Source organism: Pseudorca crassidens, chromosome 6, assembly GCF_039906515.1.
Source record: "Pseudorca crassidens isolate mPseCra1 chromosome 6, mPseCra1.hap1, whole genome shotgun sequence".
Lineage (NCBI taxonomy): Eukaryota > Metazoa > Chordata > Mammalia > Artiodactyla > Delphinidae > Pseudorca > Pseudorca crassidens.
In genome coordinates, this window is record NC_090301.1 from 83,471,080 (window position 1) to 83,494,983 (window position 23,904).

Genomic DNA, 23,904 nt, shown 5'->3' on the forward strand with positions numbered 1-23,904 from the left:
TAGATGATAGAATAATATTGGATCTGTCATGTTAATGAATTTGTTATATTAAAAATAAATGAATTAAAAAGGTAAGATCATTTAGAAAAAGCTGTTGCCTAGACAAAGATAATTCGGCTGGCCCTTGCTGAGTTTGGACTTCCTGTTTTACTCACTGTGTGTTAAGGACAATCCAAGTCATCAGCATTTTCTAGGTGAATGGTGGGTTGTCCATAACAGTGCCCTTTCCTTCCATTATGGTACTATATCAAATGTTTCTCCTTCAGAAATGCTATGTGATATATAACTATATATAAAATGCAATATACAGTATATTGTATATAAATTTGGAATTCCAGCATTTCAAAAGGAACAGCTTGATATTTATTTATGCAAATTGTCATGCAATTAAGACTTTCTGAACACTAAAAGGCAATCTAAATTTACCAAAAAGAAAAAAAGAAAAACAAGAAAAGAATTGATGGAGTTGTTCTCTCTAGTTTGTATGATAACATTCCATGGGTCTCTGGGCCCCAACCAAGGTAAACTGAAAAAAGGATTAACTGACTATTGCAAAGGCTAATTTACAGAAACCACATGAGGAGTTCCTGAGCACAGCCCAGATAACAAAAATATTATCCACGTTGTTTACGGTGGAGTTAGTTTATTAGTTGGAGTGCTTCATTATGTATATAAGATGCCAGTGATAGTCTCCTAGTCAAAATAAACAGGCATAAAGTGTTCCACATATACAATTTGTAGTGAATAGTTACTTTGCTATTTATTTAATAATTGACCATAAATGGAGTCAAAGTGCAAAGGGAAAAACTAAAAAAGCAGTCCACTAAGGGCTTTTTGAAAGATTGATAAATAATGTGGAATCTCAATTAGGCTGTAGAAGGAATGCAGATATTAAAAATTTGGTCAAGAATCTAATTAGCTGGAGGTAATTAAACAGTCTCACACGGGGTCATTAATCTTTTCCACAGACCTTTGATGTTTTGCACACTGTCTCCTAGTCATTAATAAAATTCATAACACTCCACTTTGTGCTGTTTTATCATCATGTTTTTTCTCCGTAAGAGCATAGAGCAAGTGTCATTGTATCACAAGGGACTTACTTTAGTTAATTTCTTTTGCTCCCCCCATACTTGTTCAGATTAACCATTTAATGATCCAAACGAAAAGCAAAGGCACATTTAAACTTGTCTTTAACTTTAGTAAGTAATACAGTTTCATAATTTTGTCATCATTACTTTAAAAAAGATGAGATCTCTATTGTTCCCATTCAAATGTTTCTTAGAAATGGTAAATTACAGTGGAAGTACATTTAGTTATCTGGAGATTTACATAGTCACATATTAAACATGTAGCTTCTCAAAAAGCAGAATAATTATTTAATTAAGGAAAACAGACTAAATGGAAATTGTAGAACACAAACTGTACGTTGAGCAAGAAAAAAGCAGAATGTCATTTCAACAGTGCTTTGTTCTGATAAGTTTCAAAGTAATACCATATTCAGAATTGGCTGGGTTGTAAAAGACAAGAAAATACAAAGATTGCATTTAGAAAATATGATTCCTGTGATTGGAAGAAAATATTTTATTCATTTTCATAAATGCAATGTTTGTGTATGTGTTATTTTATTTCAGTCTTTTAACTAAATACATGGCTGAAAAAAAATGAAACCTGTTGTTTCACAGAATTGATTGCATTTGTAATAGAACCTGTTACTCCAAAAGCCATTCTACCTGTCCCCTGGTAGACTACATTGAATTATCAGAGAATGCTAAAAGAGATGAAGTAGTTCTGAACATTTGACTGCAGGGATAATGCTCTCACAATGATGGCATAAGAGAATATATAGGAAATGAGTTAGTTATCTCAGAACACCTGAAGACTTCATAAGCATTCATTTAAGAAATCAATAGAAAGGAAGTCTGCAGCATATTAAATACAAAAATGCTATTCTGTATTAATTGGTTGTTTCTGATTGGAAGGTTTTCAAACTAAACAAAAAACAAAACTACAGTTATATGTCTATTTAATAGAATAAATCTTCCTAGAAAAAAATTACTTGTTTTCTGAATTTTAGGAATTGTTAGATATTAACTCAACTTCTGATATTGTATTTTGTGTGGGTGAAATCACGACATATTTTCTTTTTAAGAAATAAATGCTCATCTTCCAAATAATTAGCATTGTTCTTTTTTAAAAGTCATTTTTTTACCTAAAATCACAAATAATATTTGCATGAAATTAAATTCTATTTCTTGAAAATATCATTATAACAAACTGGAACATTTCTATATATATACCTTTATTTATTTAAACATCAAGAGAAAATAAATACATTTAGAAAAGAAAAATGTGTCATTAGCATTATAAAGAGAAAGCTTATATGAAAGAAAAATGTCTTTGACTACTCACTAACAGTGCATTATGTAAGATTGAGACACAATCCATTAGGCATAATACGAAGAGAGAAAACATCTCAACTTCACATACAAAAGGAGTTGCTTAGAAAATCCATGTGAAATCCCCAATCAAAAATAGAAACACCCACTCACATTGATTAAAATTTAATAGTGATTTGACTAATCAGGATGTTTATTCTGAGCAATTACATAGTAAGGCTAATTGTTAAATTTGTACAGCTTTGTTATTCTCAATTCTCCAGTGACATAAATTTAAAACAGGTTGAAGTTAATGACTAAAAGAATGTAAATAAAATAGTTAAGTGTTTTAAAATATTTAAAGGGCATAATACCACGCTGGAGTAACAAAAAATGTTTAGATCACACTGTGAACATCAGACCTCCTGTGTTAGAGTCTGCACTTTTGTTTGTGGAGCAATTAATTATCTTAGGTGAGGTCCTGAATTGGATATCTCTTTTTAAAGATATAAAGTAAATTTATACCACACAAAAATTATAAATGGAATTTATTTGACTGCATTTGCATACAATTTTAAATGGAGGAGTTTACATTTTAAATAGGTATCCTTGTGCCTATGTGTTTGTGTGAGTTTTAGGTATGTAATTTTTATTGGGCATATTTCATGTAGGAGATATCGTCTATCTTAGAGAAAAAAATAACAACGGACACACATATTAATGTAATTTATCACTGTGTGGCATATAAAAGCACACATCTTAAAAAGCAGTTTTAAAATGTAATGATTTAACTGTAAATAAAAAACTATGTATTTAATAATAAATGGCATCAAAGTTGCATTTTCATGAGAAAATAAGCTCCATAAATATAAAAGCATTTAGAAGTTTGTTGTTTTAATATTTAAGGGGTTTATATGCTATATTTGTTATTAGCTAACTGGATATTAATGTCTACTTTGAATGGTCTGCTCAAAAATCTAGAAATATATATAATTTAACAGATAAATATTTTCTTTGTTTTCTTTATGTCTATTGGTCCTAGAATTTTAATCTATTTTTTTAAGTAAAGAAGAGCGAGGGACAAAAAGTTCAATAGTATGAGTGAGGTTCAGTACCACCGCCCAATTTCCTGGTTAACTGTAAGGTCATTCCCCAAACAGCAGGGCATAGGGGAAATATACAATTCTGGAATCATTATATCATTTCCTGTCCTGTTTCCTGTCAACTGTTCCTGCCAGAAATGGCTAATAATGACCTATTTTCACCAAGTAATAGAAGAAGCTGAAGTCAGAATTATGCTGTAGAATTAGATCTCTTTCCTCAATGTAGTTATAAAATCTGGACTAAAGAGGGCAGGAGATACTCTACAAAAAGAAATCCACAGAAGATCAAAAATAATCTCCATGAACAAATCATGCATATATTTGAGTATATGATAGTGATTTATTTTCAATAAAATCTGTATAAATGCTTTAATTTCTTTGATTCCTTGACTAACTGGAGTTTCAGCAATATTTGTAGGTGTGAGCTTTCCTTACATTGAGTGTTCAGCTTACTTCACTGCATTAATATTGGATATAGAAGTTTTTAAAACATTACTTTAGATTGTAGTTTCCTTCTGGGTATATCAGAAGCAAGGAAATTAATAGTAGCCTATAACTAGGAAACATGTCTTTCATTTAGTGTAAAATATGAGGTCTATTTTAATCTTTACTCCATCCTCAAACGTATCTTTTAAAACCCATGACAACATATATCACAAATGAATCTCTCTCCATATTAATGTGAATTTCCCTGGATATGCAAGCTAAATAGAATTCTAATTCGAATTTTCTACTCAATGCAGGAAACTCCTCTTCCCTTTTGTAAGTTTTATAAATTTATCTGGCAAAATTGAGAATCTGAAATTGGTGTACATACTGAGAAACTGATGAATGATAATAAACATCACTTGTAGGTAGGTATTCAAGAGAAATTGCTAAGAGACAAGGCATGCTAACTTCTTCCTTATTGCACACATTTTTATTTTAGTCTGTAGATATCTAGTTAATCTCACATCTCCAAAAACATGTATAGATATTTAGGTAATTAAGTAAACTGAAGAAATAGTTCTCTGAAACAAATCATACTGTATTTTGCATATGGTCAATAACCAGTTTGTTAAACTTTACAGAATACCAAACTTTCACTTGTTAAAAATGTATCCTTAGAAAAATGTTTAACAGTTATTGGAATACTTCAGTTATTCTGACAATAAATATTTTTCTAACCTAGTTTACTTTAATATAAAATTTAAATTCTGATTATGATGTTACATGAAATAATATAATTCTTGTATTGGATCTGAATGTCATTTTATTGACCAAGTAAACTTAAAACTTGAACAGCCAAAAAAACAAACAAACAAACAAAGTGTTTAACCTTATTGACAGGATGAAATATTCAAGTAGTTGAAGATAGTCATATATAAAGAATTTAACACTGAGTTTAAATGTCTGGAAAATTGCTTTCATCTGGGACAAGTTTTGTAATTCCCCACCTCTCAGCACATCAGAAGTAAATATTGGTCCTGTACACTTGGATTCTCCTAAGCAGTGGACACTTCTATCAGGCAGAGACTAAGGTAAATAGAGGCTAACCTCTGCAATTTAGATGAATGCAATACTCTGTTACCTACCAAATCACAAGAACATGGGTTCTAGGCCACACTTGCCCACACCTGTAAATAACCATTTTTTAAATACTGAATCAATGAACCTCACAGTCTTCCCTAATGTCTGTCATGTGTTTTATTTTTCTGTCTTACAAAGACCAGATTTCTGGTTATTTGGAGAATTGGGGGATAAGAGACCATCTCTGTTACAGTGAAAATTAGCTTGCAGATAACCAGGATAATAATCAATAAACTCAGGGGCATAGGTAAATATCATTTGGCATTTATAATAAATTTCTAACAGCGAAAAGAGTATTTAATGCAAGTTTTTCCTAGTGTCTATGGTGTGCATATTGTATTCTGTAAATATTCCAAAATGTGATATTCTGAAAATTCTACATAATTAGTTAAAACATTCTCATAACATCTATAGATCATAAAATATTAAAAATTTGTGACTCAGATTTCTGGGTGGCATGTGGGTTATTTTGTGTGTGCTGATGTCCAGGTTGTTTCTGAATGACTTGGTGTCCTGGAACTGAAGCCCTCCTAGATTTGAACTTAAAAATTTAGTATCACATTTCACTGCTTTCTTCATACCTAGATGAAGGTCTTTGCCATAGCTATACTTATTGCTTTAAGTCCACATAAGGTACTTCATTATATGCAGTGCCCTCTTGAAATTTACAGATTTTTTTTTTTCATTTGCTGAAAACACATTATTCCATGTGTTGAAGTTTAATTTACTTCAGGTCGTTATTTATTGAGGGCCCACTCAGAAAGTCTGAAGACAGTAAACTAATTTGTCAGAGGAAGCAAACAGACATTTCAGTACCTCATTTTCCTTAAAATGCAGGAATATAATCCCAGCAACTACTGCTTTATAAGACAAGGATAAGAGAGGCAGAGATGATATGGAAACAGCTTTTTTGTTTGTTTTTTTTTTAAATCAGAAAATCAGAAGATACTCCCAGGATTGCATCTTTGATGGTCCTGGATCTATAGTGGGCAGGAACAATATTGGAAATTGTCCATGGAAGTTAGGCAAATAATGCTACTTTAAAATTAGATTCACTGTGTTGTGTTCTGAATAAAGCATAGTGACCTGAATTTTAAACAAATGATACACTGTGTAAGAGGGAAAACATTAATCAGGGTGTTTTACTCTACTTCATGATAATTTAAGTTATATTTACCTTATAGATACAATAAAAATGTATAATTCCTAACAAGTTGATTCTTAAATAGGTGTGACTATGAAATAGCAATGATGATTTTTTTTTAAAGATATACAAATTTTACAAAGTTTAGATAGGGTTAACCTTCAATATAGGTATTTTAATACTTAGTACAATCAAAATGCTAGAGCTTCATTTGTAAATTTCTTCAGATCTCATTTATCACTTTTTCTTCTCCTTTTTCTCTGTCATATAGCTGTTTTGTCCCCAGTTACTCAGCATTATAAGGTAGAGAAATCACAGGTTTTAACCTCATGGAGTATCAATCTCTTTATCTAAAAAAAGAAATAAAAATAATGCCCGTTATCACAATTCACTTAGACTATAGTTTCTGGCATTAATTTTATCTCAGTTCCTTAAGAAAGCACTAGAATATTTGAACAATAGCAAGATAATTGGAAAAAATGTACAACCACACTTTTTAAGAAGGTAACAGATCTGGATATATGAAATATGAATTATTTTTAAAAATCAGTCACAACAATTTAGAGCTCTTCCTCACATGTAGCTAATTTCCTTTGACTGGATTTGTACACAAGTTGGGGCCAGTTAACTCTAACACAAGGCTGAATTCAGTACTCCTGGCACTGTCCTTTGCTCCTTCTTCAGGCAGTCAAGATCCACCATTAAGACAAACCAAAGTGGAGGAGCCGGTATCAACCCAGGAGAACAATCAATTAAACTATTTCTAGTTAAGGAGCAGGGAGTTGTGCTGATAGCTAATTTTAAAATTAAAAATGTAGCTTATTAATTTACATTTTCCAAAACTCATGTGTATTTTTTTATGTAAAGAATACGTAGACATAAATTATAGTGTTTTATCTTCATCATGTCCTCTGTGAAACCAAAGAAATGGTCAGTGCATCCCCTTAATTGAATGAACTGATATAATTAATTTTAAAATGTTATTAAGGGGAGGTGACTATTCATGTTAAGATGAGAGGGCATTTGAATAAAAATAATAGCTTTTGATATTCATCTAAGCAACCTCCATCAATAGTGCTTGCCATGGAGAACAATGGTAAATGACCTCATTTTCCGTTCTTTTTGGAGATTTTTAGTCTTGTTCTTAAGTGTGTGTAACATATTTCAGAGCATCCTTTCCCTTTAGACTTTTCCATTTCACCTTCTCTTCTTCTTCATTATTCTTTTGATTGCCTTTGAATTTTCCCCTGAACTTTGTTCTTTCAGTGAACTTTTAACCCACTATTTGAACTCCAATTCCCTAAGAAGACTCATTAACTTTATAACTGGGATTAGAATTCAAAACAAATGTTGGTTCCAGGGAATTGTTCTAATTTCTTTTCACTCTACCCCAAGCTGTCACTTCAAAGCATGTGCTTGAAATACGTCACGTAAAACAACAAAACTAGAATTTAGCTGCTTTAGTCTTTTAAATGTATAATATAGCTTTGTGGGAAGCAATGAAATATACATATTGGAGATGTCTTACAGCACCTGAGGAAAACATAAATTCAGACTTTGAATGAGACATTACTTGGTCTTGGTAGATTTGTTCTATATGGTTAACTGGGTTAATTTCATTTTTGACAATTATTTAAAAATTTTTTAAATGAAATCTTTACAGAGAACAGTTAAATTTAACAATTTATTATAATGACTTCTTAACTAGAGTAGAAAGATTTACTTTTTAGCCATAATTTTTAAGGAAAAATAAGCTTTAACATCATTCTGTATGCATGGATTTGTGTTCATCAAATTGGTCTCCTGCTTCTTTTTTATTATCAAGTGACAGATTCATTATGTGAAAGTATTCTGTAAATTTAAGTTCTTTTCACGTAATGAAGTATTTTCAATTAAAGAAATATTTTAATTAAGAAATATTTAGACTTTCAATTATATATATATTTAACTGAAGTATAGTTGATTTACAATATTATATTAGTTTCTGATATACAATATAGTAATTGAATGTTTTTGTAGTGGGTTAAAACATACATTTAATGTTGAGAAAGTAGTTGGGAAAAAATTCCCCTACTGTATGTAGATTTTTGTTCTTCTTTTAAAAATGTTGTAGTTTATATACTCTACTGGAAAATCCAGCCCTAATATCATATAAGAAGAATAAAGCATGTTACCTAGAGTATGAAAATCTTACAGAATGACCTCTAAGGTTATAGCTCAGAAACAAGAGGCCAGATTGCCACTAAACTAGCAGTCTTTCATATGTTCCATATGTCATGTGGGGAGACATGAGTAGTTGTGCCTCAGTAATTATATGTGATTAAGTTATATTCCCTGGAGTATAAAATTTGGACCTATTTGGGGGATAAATTTAAAAACTGGTCTACTTGATAATGTTCTATGTTTTTGCTTGATTTTCTCTTTCATGATATTTACCAATTGTTCTTGAATGTCACCATATGGATGAAACACTGAATAAAACTCTCAGTTTGGTACTGTGCCCATTAAACAAATATACATGGTTTTGAGTCAATCTAGGGTCAAATGGGCTAGGACTATTTGCAACAACAAAGTAATACACTAATAATTCCCATAGCTGCCCAGGGATTGGGAATAGTAGAGAAATATGAGTATTTCTAAGAGATTAATCACATTACTGAGCACTTGGTATGAAAAAACACACTGACGATCAGATTAGATGCTGGTATATACGGGCTGAAAATTGTTCAATCCTCAGAGGATTAGGCAACCTGAAATCTCTTATAGACTAGCACTGATCACTGGGGAAGTAACTGATCCTTAATATAGAAATACCTAGTTTAGAATTAATTATTTTTCTTATAACAAGTAATATTATCACACTGTTTTTAAAACATGGAAAATATCCATAAATGCACAGAGTTTAGAAGTACCTTATTTCTCTTATGTTCAAGATAGTGTTATACTTGGTAGGTAGTAGAAGGGCCAATACAATGTACGTACACATACAGCAAAATAAAACACAAATGATCATGTCTGGCATATGATGCTCTAGAACAAATGGACGTCAGAGACAGGGGAGTCCAAATAATGCATATTTTGAGGAAATATAAATTCAGCACTAAAAAAGACAAGCAAAAATTTGACAGGAAATAGAGCCAAGTTTGTTGCAGGACCACAGATCTTTAGGAAAGTTGAGGAATATTTAAGGGACCCTCTGTCAACCTTAGTACCATTTTGTCTCATGCTCCAGGGATGGTATAGATTACTGGGTATTCATCTGATTTAAAAGAGCTGCTATTTAGCCAACTTGAAGATGGCTAAAGAATTTACTTTGAAACATTGGGTTTAACCTATTCTGTAGCAAGTGCGGACAAACCCTGCAACACTGTGAAACTTTAGTGTGAAAGGACAAAGGAGCTTGAAATTTCATCCATTTTGTTGAAGGGTCTTAAACTTTGAGAATCAAGGTAGTTTTTAATCCATTTCACCTGTATTTCTTTCTCTCCTTGTACACACATATATGGTGTGGCTTGAGAGTTTCTCTTAAGCTGCAATTACTTTGGGACATAGTCTCTTAAATTCAAGAAATAGAAGTAGAAAATCAGGCTTGAATTCCTGGCTCTATGCCAATGACTAATAGTTCTCTTCAGCTCTTTTCTGTGCTACTTCTATAACTGGATAGCTGATGGTGAATTTTAATGGCTGTTTTGGGGCTTGGGAAAAATTATATATAATATATATGGAAAAGAAAGCAATTAAGGACAGGAGATTGTTGAAAGCTTTACTGACTTTCAAGCTGTGAAAAGAAGAGGCCAAGATACCTTATGCTTTTGATGCCTGAGAGCCGTGAACCAAAAAGGGAAAGGAGAAAAACATACTCACACGTTGGGACTCTGATTTGAAATCCCTTTTCTTCTTTCCATCTATGGGTACCCAAATAGGGTCAAAAAGCCAGCACCTCAGTTATTTTGCTGAAAGGGTAACAAATGTCTCAACTTTCAGCACACATTCCCACCATAAGTGAAAACTAAGTAAGTTGAGCTTCAAATCACTAATGCTTTCTTCCTGTTACAACTGTAGCCTCATGGTGAACTTTAGAAACAGGTTCGTATTTTTCATAATAATTTTCCCCTGACATAAGTGGTAGATAATTAAACTAAATTCTTCCCGTCAAGAGTCAGGGTTTTTCTGCAGTGGAATAAATCAGATTGGTTTGAAATCTGATCCAAGGTTCAATCAAATGTTATCTCTTCTTTAAAAAATGGTATCCATGTCAGTCATTGCATGTATTGTTTGCATTTAGGAGAAGCTATGAGCTCATGTTATGACCAATACTATCATCTTGTGAAATCGCAAGTGTGTCTTGATTTTTTTCAACTTTAAGAAAAGGAAAACAATTCTCTCTATGTGCCTCATGAAACTCTTTCAGCACCACCATTATAAATCTTAGATGGAATAGAATTGAGATTAGTCAGAATAGCTACTTATGGACAACTGCCAAACATCAAAGCAAGGCAAACAAACTATATAAATTCTGTAAACACACTAATTTGGATTTGTAAGAACAATTTCAGTCTTTTAAGTAGGAAAAAGGAAAAAAAGTCTTGTAGGATAGATTTCAAATATTGTTGGGACTAAATATGGTAGAATAAGGGGTAAAAATTATCACAAATTTTATTAAGAATTTATTAAAAGTGTGGAGGATGTATATCTATACTACTTCTAAAATAAATCTATTACTGATTCCATACAGTCAAAACTTTTTCTGATGCTCAAAAATGTTTAAGTTTGCAGTATATTTGAGTTGTCCATACTATGTTTCACAATTCCATACACATGATCGTCTGATCCATGGTTTATATTTATTATAGACCTGTTTACACATCATACTGTCATTCCAATTAAAAAGATATTAATCCTGTTTGCAAAAAGTAAAATCATGATATTGAAAATAAAAGCCAAGAAAAGCAATAAAACCCCAAATTTATGTTATTTTGCTATTTTTCTGATTTGTGTGTTACCATTAATTTTTAAAACTTTGTTCACAGCTCTGTTTCCTTTGGACTCCTAAACATGTTATTATGTGCTTACCTCATCACTGAAGAATGGTAAATCTCTAATCTCACTCAATTTAGTGCTTTTCCATTCTGGTACTAAATTGTCTGAAAGAAAGCAAACACCCAGTCACTATAATAACTTAATTTTTTACAGTAGCATACCTTTTCTGAGCAAGTTTTATATGTTATCTTACTTTATCCTTATTTTTTAATTCTGTAGGTAGGTGGTAAAAGCAATTATGGTTAGTTGGAAAAACGGAAACTGGTACATAAAAGGCACGTGACATTCCTAAAATCACAGAAGTAGTTTCTTATTTTTAAGAACACATTTTTATTCTGTACAAATTAAAATAAGTACCCTGTTTATTTAATCCCTCTGCCAAGGTAGGCATATTATCTTCATTTTATATTTGAGGAAAAAAGAGCTTAGCGTTATTCAATTTGCCCAAGTTTATGCAACTAGCAATATGAGATTCTAACCTGGCTAAGGCTGATTTTAAAGGCTATTCTTCTTTAAATATATATAGCCTTTAATTGGTCTAGTTTTTGTGTTCCAAATAGTTCTTTCAGCTAGTCATAGGTTCCCATTTTTTGTGTGGCAATTATGACTCCTACCCAATTAATAGAACTCAGTTTAATAAAATCATAAATATTTGTAGAGAAATAATTCTTCCAGATGATTAATTTTTTTTAATTTATGTTCTACTAATTGTCACATTACAAAAATCTGAGTGGTCTTGGTAAAGAAGTATTATGTCTGGTGCATAATGGGTGGCTATCATTGAAGAAAGGAAAAATAAAGCTAATTAGAATAAAATTTCAAGCTAAGTTTGGGATATTTTTATCTTATTAAACATAAATTATGTGTGCCCAATATTCACATAAAATATAAAATACAATAATAAAATAATATTCTTTTAACAACTAACCATGTTAGGAAATCATATGCATATTATTGATATCTATGTGTTCCTTGCTCCAATTTATTCTCCATCCTCTTTCTGCAAAAGTATACTATAATCCTATATTTAGTATTAATCTATCTCACTTATGGCTATATAAATCAAAATATGTGTATTTGTCAACAAACAGCATGTAGTGTTATGTTTTATATTTCAAAGTATAAAACCACCCTTTCAAAGCATAAGAATACATGGCCTGCCTTAGACTCAGGTTGAATGAGGGTAACAGATAAAAGGTCCTGACCCACATCATCAGCTGAGTAACCTATCTAGTAACAAGCAGCAGCAAAGTGTATCAACAGAGGGAGGACAAGAGAGTGGGGAGACCACATCTGTGGCACAGCATGTAGTTAAGGGTAAAGCTGAGGATAGAGCAAGGACAATGAGAAAATCCTTCTAACTCTGGAGCCATCACCCTAAGTTCAACCAATAGAATCTCACCACTAAAGAAATTTGAAGCCTGTTGTGTCCTTAAGTTATCATAGCAAGATAGATAGAGAGAGAGAGAGAGAGAGAGAGAGAGAGAGAGAGAGAGAGAGAAACCAGCTAAAACCCCATACCAACAGCCTGGTAGAAGAGATATGCCCATTGCAGGAATGAATACTATTTTCTTCATTCTCTACTTTTTTATACCTTATCATTAACATTTAATAAAAATTACAAGACAAAAAAAGGAAGAAACATTTAAAAAATTTTCTTCACCCACTGTGAAGAGAGAAAGTTATAAGGTCAGACAGATATTATCCAGATATTATTGAACTGAATAACCATGAGTGATATGTTAAAGGATTTCACAGAATGGGCAATATGAAGGAATAAATGGGGAATTCAACAGAGAGTTGAAAACTAGAAAAAGAGTTAAATAAAAAAATAGAAATGAAAAGGCAACAAAAGTGAAAAATGACTTCAAAGAGCTCACTCTCAAAACAGCTGAAGAAGGTAATCAAAATTGAAAGTTAACCAATAAAATTATCAAAATACAATCACAAAGAAAAAACAGAGCATCCAAAAACTGTAATGAGATGAAAAAACAAACAAACAAAAGCATACACAGCTGTAATACAATATCAAATAGTCTAACACACATTATTAGAGTCTCACAAGGAAAGGAGAGAAAGAACATGGAAGAAGAAAGGTTTGAGAAATAGTAGCTAAGAAATGTCCAACAATAATGAAAGGTATTAAAACACAGAGCTGAGAAGCTCAGGGAAACCCAAGCAGGATAGATAAGAAGACACACATACACACTCTTAGAAACATAATATTCAAATTTTCAAATTGCTTAAAAAAGGAAAAGATAAAAGGAACACCTTGCAAGCAGCCAGAGAGAAAATGAAAATAAGAAATGCAGCTGACTTCTTCTTAGAAACTATGCAAACCCAATGACAATAAATGAATATTTAAAGTACCAACATGAAAAAAAACTGTCAATTCAAAATTCTATACCTAGCAAAAATATCTTTCGAAAAATAAAGGGAAAAATGTAAACTATTATTTATTTGTTATTTTGCTTACATATTCTTTTGTTACTTGTTTATGGGAACTCATTGTTATGTTTTTGAGACTTCTGTGTTGTTATACATAACTGGTTCATCTAGTTTGTCTATCATATAACATTTTTTATATATATGAACTCAATTTTAAAATCCAGTTTTTGCTGATGGACATTGAGTTTTTATAATTTTTCTCTATTCTAAATATTACTGGAGTAGCATTCTTAATAAGTATCTTCTGGTAATTAATGCATGAGATTTTCTCTATGGTGAAAGACTAAGTGTAGAATTTCTAGTTAAAGTGTAAGTATTATAAATGTTTGACTTTAATAGATAATAACAGTTTGCTTTGCAAAGTGTTTAAACAATTTACATTCCCACTAGCAGTGTACAATAATGTCAGTTATAGTTATCCTAAATTCTTTTCACAATGTGTAACATCAGGATTTTTAACATTTTGTTACTTACTGAAAATACAGATTCATTCTCACTGTCATTTTTACTTACAGTTTCTTGATTACTAGTGAGGTAGCAGGGGTCTTTTTTATGTTTATTGGGAATGTAATTTCTTCTACTGTGTATCAACTATTTTAATATTTTATCATTTTTTCTAATAAGTTTTCTTTGTCTTATTAATTGGACAGAAGTTGTCTTCTATATAGTAATCCTCTGGATTGTAAATAGTTTTTATGCAATCTATCTTTTCATGTTTTTGTGAAGTTTTTTGATGCATGGGATATCCTTATTTCATATAACTCAATGTATCAGTCTTTCACTCTTATGGTATTTAGTTTTTAGGTCTTATTAAAAACTTGACCTCTATTTTGTAGTCATAAAAACATTTTTTCTTGATGTTTCAAATTTTACCTTTAAATCTTAGATCTTATGTCTAGTATTTATTTTCATATACTATGTAACGTAGTGAGTAAATCTTTATTTTCCTTATGACAAGCTCTCCCAAAATCATTAGACCATTTATTCGCCACTAAGTTTTCAGTTTTATGAAGGTTTTAAGGAAATGTAACAAAATGCACATGTTTAAATTGTATAAACTGATAAGTTTATATATATATATATATGCACTCATAAAATCATCACTACAATCAAGAAAAAGAACCTGTCTCCCCAAAATTCTTCATGTCCCTTTGTACTCTCTCTCTCAAGACCATCATTGTCCATTCTGCCCCTAAGCAACCACTTCATATACTTTTTTCTGTTTCCCAATTTCTATCTTATCTTCTGGGAAGCTCATTATGTGTATATTAGGCTGCTTGAAGTTGTCCTACAGCTCATTATGATCCGTTCATTTATTTTCAGTCCCTTTTATCTGTGTCTCATTTTGGACACTTTTCATTGCTTTATCTTCAGTTTCACTAATCTTTTCTCTTGCAAATCTAGTCTGCTGTTAATCTCATTCTCTGTGTTCTTTAATCTCATTCATTTTTCATCTCTACAAATTTGATTTGGTCATATTTTATATATCTTTTATGTCTGAATTTAACGTGGTCAATCTTTAACTTCTTGAACATTTGGAGTATATAATTCATATTTTTTGTTTTAATGTTCTTAACTAATAATTAATTTCTATTGAATAACTTCTCTTTATTATGGGTCATATTGTTTTATTTCTTTGCATGCCTGGAAATTTTTTATTTGATTCTAAATATTGTAAACTTTACCTTTTTGGGTGCCAGGTATTTTCATATTCCTACAAATACTATTAAGCTTTTGTTTTTGGTATGCAGCTAAGTTACTTGAAAATACTTTGCTCCTTTCAAGTTCCTTTATTTAAGTTTACTGTTAGGATCAAGGTAAGGGAAGCCTATATCCTTGGCTAAATTTGACTTACTATTAAGCCATACTTAAGTAGACCCCCTGACTCCCTGGTTTTTCATTAATTACAAGGTTTTTCCATTCTGGTTGGTGGAAAACACAAACTAGTTCTAGTCTCTGTCCAGCTCTAGGGATTTTTTTCCCTCTAATCTTTTTAGATGTATATTTCTGGGACCTCAGGAAATTTCTGTTCAGAAAGTCTAATCAGTACTCAGCTGAAGACTTGAGAATGACCTTCTATAGACCTATAGAACTTTATCTTTTGTATCATTCTCCTTTCTGGTCCTCTGACCTATGAACTCAGACTGCTTTGGTCGCTTAGGACTCACAACTTTATTTCTTCAAGTCAGGGAGACTTCTAGGATCTACTAGGGTCTCCTTTGGTTTCTGCTTTTGTTTTTGTTTTTTGCTGCCTCTGTGACTTACATATTTTCTCCAGGCAGTAAGTTTAGACAATCAAAGGGCTCACCTTGTTTGTTTCCTCTTTCTCAGTGATCAATTTCCTGCACTGCCTAATGTCTGAAAGTAGTTTTCTCATAAATTTTTCAGTGTTATGGTTGTTTTAGGCACAGAGGATAAATCCACTCCCTGGTACTGTTTCTTAGCCAGGAGTGGAAGATTGCTCATGTTTAAAGTTTCTATATACGTATGGTGTTCTGTTCTGATTCATTGATCCCTTTATGTATCTCTACATAAATTCCACACTCTCTTCATACTATAGATTTATAAATATATTTGTAACTTATAGAGAAAATTTCTTCACTTTCATTTTCCTTCAAACTTTGTTTCATTGATTCATAACCCTATTGTTTTTATATAAAATTTAAAGTTAGTTTATAAAAAAATTCCCATTGTAATTTTTTTTGGAATTACATTGAATTTAGAGATTAATTTGAGGAAGTTAAAAATATGAAAAATTCCCATTCATGAACATGGTTTTTCTTTCCACTTATGTAGGTCTTCTTATCTTTCAATAAATTTGTAAATTTTTTCTATGAAATTTCTGAATATTTTTCTAGCATTTATTACTTATTATTATATATTACTTTGAAAATTCTCCATGCATTTCAATTACAATTTCTAATTGTTTTTTGTCTGAAGGAACAAGTTTAATTTTTGATTGTAGGCCTAATAGAAAACTGCTAAATTTTCTTATTAACCTAATAATCTATATAGATGATTTTATCCTCTATGAATAATGACATGTAATTATTTCTTTCCATATATATTCACTTTCTTTTTTCTTACAGTGTTTGTTACACTAAATAATGGTAGCAGAAATTCTTTTCTTGTTTCTTTAATATCTGAATTTAATTAGATATGTTACTAGATTATCTAGAATTTAAATAGGCTCATACTTTTATGATAAATCCAACCTGATCAATTTAAAAAATAAATTGCTAGACTTGAACTGAAGATATCTTACATAGAGTGGCAGCCATGAGTATACCTACAGACCTCCAACTTCCAGGGAACAATATTGTCTAAAGGTTGAGTTGCACTCTGAAATTCATTGCCTCATTTGTAACAAGCACAGGCTTCACATAGGCCACAGGTTCTTACCAACCAATGATTAGTGTAGCAGGGATACAATCATAACACTGGACCAATCTTGGAAACAGGAGACTCCTCTGATGGTGGACTTTGGCTCAAACTCTCCCTGAAATTCTTGCCAAACCATTCTTATACTTCCTGGTATTATATGATGCTTTCATCCAACCTTCCTTCCCTATCTCCTTCACTCAGGATCAGTCTTTCCTATTTTCATCCTTGTTTTCTCTCACAGACATTTCCCCTATTGAAATTCTTGTATGTTTAATCCCATCTTGATGCCTGCTTCTTGGAAGACCTAAATTTAATAAAAATGCTACTGCTACTGGGATAGTCTGAGAAAGGAGGCTACAAGATTGGGATTTGGGAATGACTCATTCACAGGCAGGATGGCAATTTGGTTGGTAGGCAGGGCATGCAGTTTACTTAGAAAAATGTGGTGCTTCAGTTGCTGAAAATTTTACCAACAGTAATCTGGGAAATTTTCTCCATAGAGGGAATACAGTGGTAGGTATAAAGTGTGGAAAGTTGAAATATATAGGAGTAACAATGCCTACAAAGACAGCAGAGTTGGCTGGTTACTGCTGTGATGTATTTAAGCCCTGTAGAGGATAATGAAAGACTGAGACCTCTTAACAAGCAGTTAATGTAAGAATCACAGAAGGCATTATCTCCAGCACTGGAAGGGCTGACACAGATGAGCAGCAGACTGAAGACCTAATTGTAAGAGCTCAAGCACTCTAAAGACATTTGACTGCTCAGCAAAGCAGATCTGTTATGTGAAGGGTGAGAGGAATCTGATATCCTGAAATATGATAAGGAGATACAAGTTGGGATATCCCCAAGGATATTGACTCTGCAACTTGCCTGGACTTTTCAGGCTTCCAGAAATGGTCCATCCTTTTAAAAAAATGATGTAGCATCTAGCTGTGCTGGAAGATTCTGCAGAAGTCTCTCTCCCACAGACAAAAGGTGGCCCCTCAGGAGCTGTTCCTACCTGCTCTCATTGCTGCCAGGCCAAAAAAAACCAACAACCTAGGGTTAAATCGCAGCATAATTTGCCTCGAGGATGTGCTGGGCTTGATAAGGGAGGATAGAGACTATAACTCTAAATAATTGCAAGGTTTACGTGGCATGTATTGACAGGGATGAAGAAAGTCCTCCTAAGACTGGTTCTTCAAGGCTACTTGACAAAGAGGATCAGAATATAAGATTAGATCAGCAAGATTTCATTGAATTAGGGACACTTTTTCAGGACACAGAATTTAGCACATTGAGAAAAACCCCACAGGATGGGGTCAAACTTGCCATCTGGGTTGCTCTTAGAATCTTGGAAAAATAATGGTCAGCTTTCAGTGAAGTGGAAATGTCTATGTTACCCTGAGAGATGGTAGAAAAAATAATAGGCTGGGGTAGGTGGAAATGCTAGAATGACTATATTATGTAAGGGCAGAAGATTCACCAAAAATTATGTTCAATGGGAGGACTGAGTGGATGCAACGTTCACTAAGGAATTCATAAGGAATATGCTGATAATAGAGGCACCTGCATCACTGATAAGTTTGTTGATGGTTCTCCTCTGCAGGCAAGGATAGTTGGAAAGGCAGTCAGATAAAGCTGTGCTTGTTAACATCCATGATAACAAAGTAATAGAGGGGAAGTAATTGTGCTTAAATACGAAGAGTCAAGAGGACACAATTACCATAAAGACTGGAAAGATTGTAGAGACATCTTTATGGAAAAGGATCATAGAACATCTAGGGAATAAAGTGATAGGTGTCCAACAAGGGTGTTGCTTAACATCTTTGATCAATAAAACAAAACAAAAGGGCTTCCCTGGTGGTGCAGTGGTTGAGAGTCTGCCTGCCGATGCAAGAGATACGGGTTCGTGTCCCGGTCCGGGAAGATCCCACGTGCCGTGGAGTGGCTGGGCCCGTAAGCCATGGCCGCTGAGCCTGCGCGTCCGGAGCCTGTGCTCCGCAACGGGAGAGGCCACAACAGTGAAAGGCCCACGTACCGCAAAAAAAAAAAGAATGGAGGATGAGGAGGGTGAGATCAGTCTCCTAAGTTAAAAGTCATGGTCCTTTGCTCAGTTTCTGAATATGAGCCAGTTTTCATACGCAGAGTCCACTGGATCTCTAGAAGGAAGGACCTGGCAACACCATGGCAGGTATATAAAATGATTATTACCCCATTCTTACCCAAAGGAGCCTCAGTACTTATCATTTATTTGGGTTACTATACATTGGAAAAGGAGGAATGTCCAGACATTTCAAGGATTATTGAACATATGTTCTAAGTTGACATTTTTATCTGGATACCCAAAGAACTATCATAGTTCCCCTAGAATGAGGACCTATAGGAGGTAGATAATAAATATAGTATTTATTTCCAGTACTCACACTGGACTGCAGTAAGTCCTCCTTCCAGTAAACCCACTGGATCCACCACCTATATACTGGTATTTCCTCAATCCTTGAAAACTTAATTAGAACGTATGTGCTTATCAGTTAGTGTAACCCTATATTGGGCCACTAATCTGTTGAGAAAGAGTGATCATAGTGGGAAAGGTCAAATGGAATACTCTAAGACTATCCAGATCCCTCCCTTTCCCAAGAGAGTAAATCAAAAACAGTACTGTGAATGATGTCACAAAATATCGTAGAGTAGGGAACTCCACTGAAACAACCATGAACTGGCAAAGATGGACATAATTGATTTTTCAGAACTCTGAAATTTAATCCAAAACTTACAGCAATCAGAGGACTGCTTAATAAGACGGATATAGACCCAAAACCATGGAAGGAGGCGGCAAAAAGAGGAAGTCTCTTTTTTTAGGAATAAGCACTTAGAGGCCCTCACATACACCATGGGAAGAGGGAGGACAACATTCATGCCCAGAACCAGACGCATGCACAAAGAGATCTAGGAATACCTCTAGGCTGGCACCCTTGACTGATCTGCAGGTTCCAAACAAGCAGGAGGTGCAAGAAAAGGCAAAGCTGTAGGCAGCCTGTTTAGCATTGAAGGGATGTTCCAGTTTGTATCAACGCTATGATTGATTGGAAGGGTAGAATTCTTTTCTTTCTCTTTTTGACTTCAAGCATTTAAGAAAATCTCTGCCTGGCCACTGGCTAACCACTGAGTTAAAGGAATAAACACTTTAGTGACTGCCAAATGCAGTGAATATATTCTTTATATATGAAAAATTGTTTAGAAAAGTCACGACAAAAGGACAGCACTGAACAATCAACAACAGGAAACTCTGGGGAAATTTTACAGAAAAACAAATTGACAGAAATGTGTCCCTGAGGAAGCCCAGACATTGGACATACTAGACAAAATTTTAAGTCAACTGTCTTAAATGTGCACAAGGAAAAGGAAACCGTGGGCAAAGAAGATGGACAGGGAGTCATGGCTTACCAGAGTACAGAATTAAGTGCTTTATCATGGGAGACAGTGCCAGGGTAGGAAAACCTGAATTGACAAATTGCTAGAAGCTTGGTGAGGACACCTCTGAGGGTTAAAAACTCCAGGAAAAACCAATCATAAGGGTGTCCCCACATTATTATGACATTTATCTTCAAGAGCTTCACCAGGTTCCTACAGTAAATATTGGAGAAAAATCCCCTCGTCCTTCCTGGAGGGGGAGAGGAAAAAAAGCATTTTGAAATAAACCACAGCACTTTTCTAAATAAGGCCTGCCCTCATGGGAATCCAGTTAATCAGAGACTAACCTGTTGGGGTATTATCAGACACTAACTGATTTGGAGGAATGAAAATACTCAACTCCATCCTACTCTAGCCTTCTATATGGGAGAAGGGAATACCCAATTCCTCTGTCCATCCTGTTCCACCTAAGGTGGGCAATAGAGACTGAGAAACACTTATGAAGTTCACAGTCCACTGACATGGGCTCACCAAAAAGAATGAGACCTAATCATAGGACTACAGAACTCTTCCCCCACCCCCACACCTTACCCCCAGATTATTAAAGGTCTCTTTATATAATTTTCTTTTACCCAATACAACATGTCCAGCCATCAAGAAAAAAATCACAAGGTTACCAAAAGGAAAAAAAAAAAAAAAGAAAAACATAATTTGAAGGGACAGAACAAGCATCAGATCCAGATATGTCAGGAATATTAGAATTATCAGATGGGTAATTTAAAACAACTATGATTAATGTGCTAAGGGCTCCTAATTGATAAAGTACACAATATACAAGAGCATATGGGCAATGTAAGCAGAAAGATAAAAATCCTAAGAGCCAAAATGAAATGCTATAGGTAAAAACACTGTAACACAGTGTTAAGAATGACTTTGATGGGCTCATTAGTAGACTAGACTCAGATGAGGAAAGAATCTCTGAGCTAGAGTCAGTAGAACTCTTGAAAAGTGAAAAGAAAAGATAACGAAGAACTTAAAGGAATATCCAAAAACTATGGTACAACTACACAAGGTATATATACTTGTAATAGGAATACCGAGAAAAGATATAAAATAATAGAACAAATATTTTAAATAATAATGACTGAGAATTTCCTCAGACTAATATCAGACACCAAACCACAGACCCAGGAAGCTCCAGAGGACAGCAGACAGGATAAACATCAAAAAAATAAATAAATAAAAATACATCTAGCCCCATCATACTCAACATATAGAAAATTAAAGAGAAAGGAAAAGTCCTGAACGAAGTCAGAGCAACAAAGCACCTTACCTATAAAAGAGCAAAGATAGGATTTTATGCAACTTACCTCAGAAATCATTCAAGCAAGAGCAGAGTGGAGTAAAATTTTTAAAGGGTTGAGAGAAAAAACACCAACCAAGAATTCCCAAAATTATCCTTCAAAACTTAAGGAGAAATAAAGACTCTTTCAGACAAACAAAAATTGAGGAAATTTGTTTCTAGTATACCTGCCTTCAAAGAAATGTTAAAAGAAGTTCTTTAGAGAGGCAGAAAAGAATATAGGTTAGAAACTCAGTTCTGCATAAAATAAGGAAGACCATTTCAGAAGGAATAAGAGAAGGTAAAATAAAAACTTTTTTTCTTATTTTTAACTAATCTAATAAAGACCATATATAAAAGCTCAGAGCTAATATCATACTCAATGATGAAAACCTGAAAGTTTTTCCTCTAGAACCTGGAATAAGACAAGGATGACTGCTTTCACCACTTTTATTCTACATAATACTGGAATTCCTAGCCAGAGAAATTGGGAAAGAAAAGAAATAAAAAGCATCATAATTAGAAAGAATTAAAATTACCTGTTTGCAGATAACATGATCTTTTATGTACCAAAACCTAAAGATTCTCCCCCAATCTATTAAAACTAATAAATGAATTTAGCAGTTTCAGGATACAGATCCACACCTAAAAATCAGTTCAATTTCTATATACTTCAATGAACAATATAAAAAAGAAATTACAGGGCTTCCCTGGTGGCGCAGTGGTTGAGAAGTCTGCCTGCCAATGCAGGGGACACGGGTTCGTGCCTCGGTCCGGAAGGATCCCACATGCTGCAGAGTGGCTGGACCCATGAGCCATGGCCGCTGAGCCTGCGCGTCCGGAGCCTGTGCTCCGCAACGGGAGAGGCCACAGCAGTGAGAGGCCCGTGTACCGCAAAAAAAAAAAAAGAAAGAAAGAAATTACAGAAACAATTCCATTTACAATGACATAAAAATATATATATAGCAAAAACCCAAAAAAGCAAGAGACTTGTACACTAAAAGCTACAAAAAGTTGTTGAAAAAACTTAAAGAAGACCCCAATAAATAGAAACACATCCTTTGTTCATGGATTAGAAGACTTTACGTTGTTAAGATGCCAGTACTCTCCAGAGTGATCTACAGATTTAATGGAATAGATTTATTCCAATCCCAACATCGTTTATTACAGGAATAGAAAATTCCATCTAAAGTTCACATGGAATTTTAAGGGACCCCAAACAACCAAAACAACCTTTAAAGTCAAGAACAAAGTTGGAGGTCTCACATTTCCTAATTTCAAAACTTAATACAAAGTTACAATAATCAAAATACTGTGGTACTGGCATAAAGACAGACATACAGACCCATGGAATAGAACAGAGGGTCCAGAAATAAACTGTCAAATATATGGTCAAATGATTTTTGTTAAAAGTGCCAAGATCATTCAGTGGGTAAAGAATAGGCTTATCAATGCAAGGGGCTGTATATTTACATGCAAAAGAATGGAGCTGGACTCTTATCTCACACAATATACAAAAGTGAACTCAATGGATTGTAGACATAAATGTAAGAACTCTTATAAGCAAACATAATATAAGTAAATATTTGTTGTCTTGGGTTAGGTGATGTCTTGTTAGATATAAAACCAAAAGCACAGTGACAAAGGAAAAAAACTGGATTTTATCAAAATAAAAACTTTTGTGCTTTAAATAGTATCATCAATAAAGTAAAAAACTATCCAAAGTGGGAAAAATATGTTCAAATTATATATCTGATAAGTAAAAATGGGGAAAATATCTAAATAGGTATTGTCTAAAGAAGATCTATAGATGACCAATAAATACAAGAAAAAATGCTCAAAATCAGTAGTCTTTGGGGAAGTGCTAATCGAAACCACAATGAGATACCACTTTACACCCACTAGGTTGGCTCTTCTCAAAAAGATGCTTTAAAACACATATTCATGAGAATGTGGGGAAATTGGGATTCTCATACATTGTTGATAGAAATTTATATCGTGACAGATGCTTTGGAAAACAGTTTGTGATTTCTTCAAAATGTTAAATTTGAAACACATGACTCAGCAAGTCTACTCCTTGATATATACCCAAGAGAATAAAAG

At 33.3% G+C, this 23,904-nt stretch overlaps 1 long non-coding RNA gene across 1 annotated transcript; it reads right to left on the bottom strand.

Moving 5' to 3' along the window:
• Positions 1 to 4,724: 4,724 nt before the first annotated feature.
• LOC137225878 (uncharacterized) lies at positions 4,725 to 22,918 on the bottom strand. The gene is made up of 3 exons (XR_010944067.1): positions 22,503 to 22,918; positions 11,265 to 11,335; positions 4,725 to 6,541 (listed from the first exon to the last, which is right to left on the bottom strand). It is a non-coding gene; the product is annotated as an uncharacterized lncRNA (long non-coding RNA).
• Between the last annotated feature and the right edge of the window lie 986 nt (positions 22,919 to 23,904).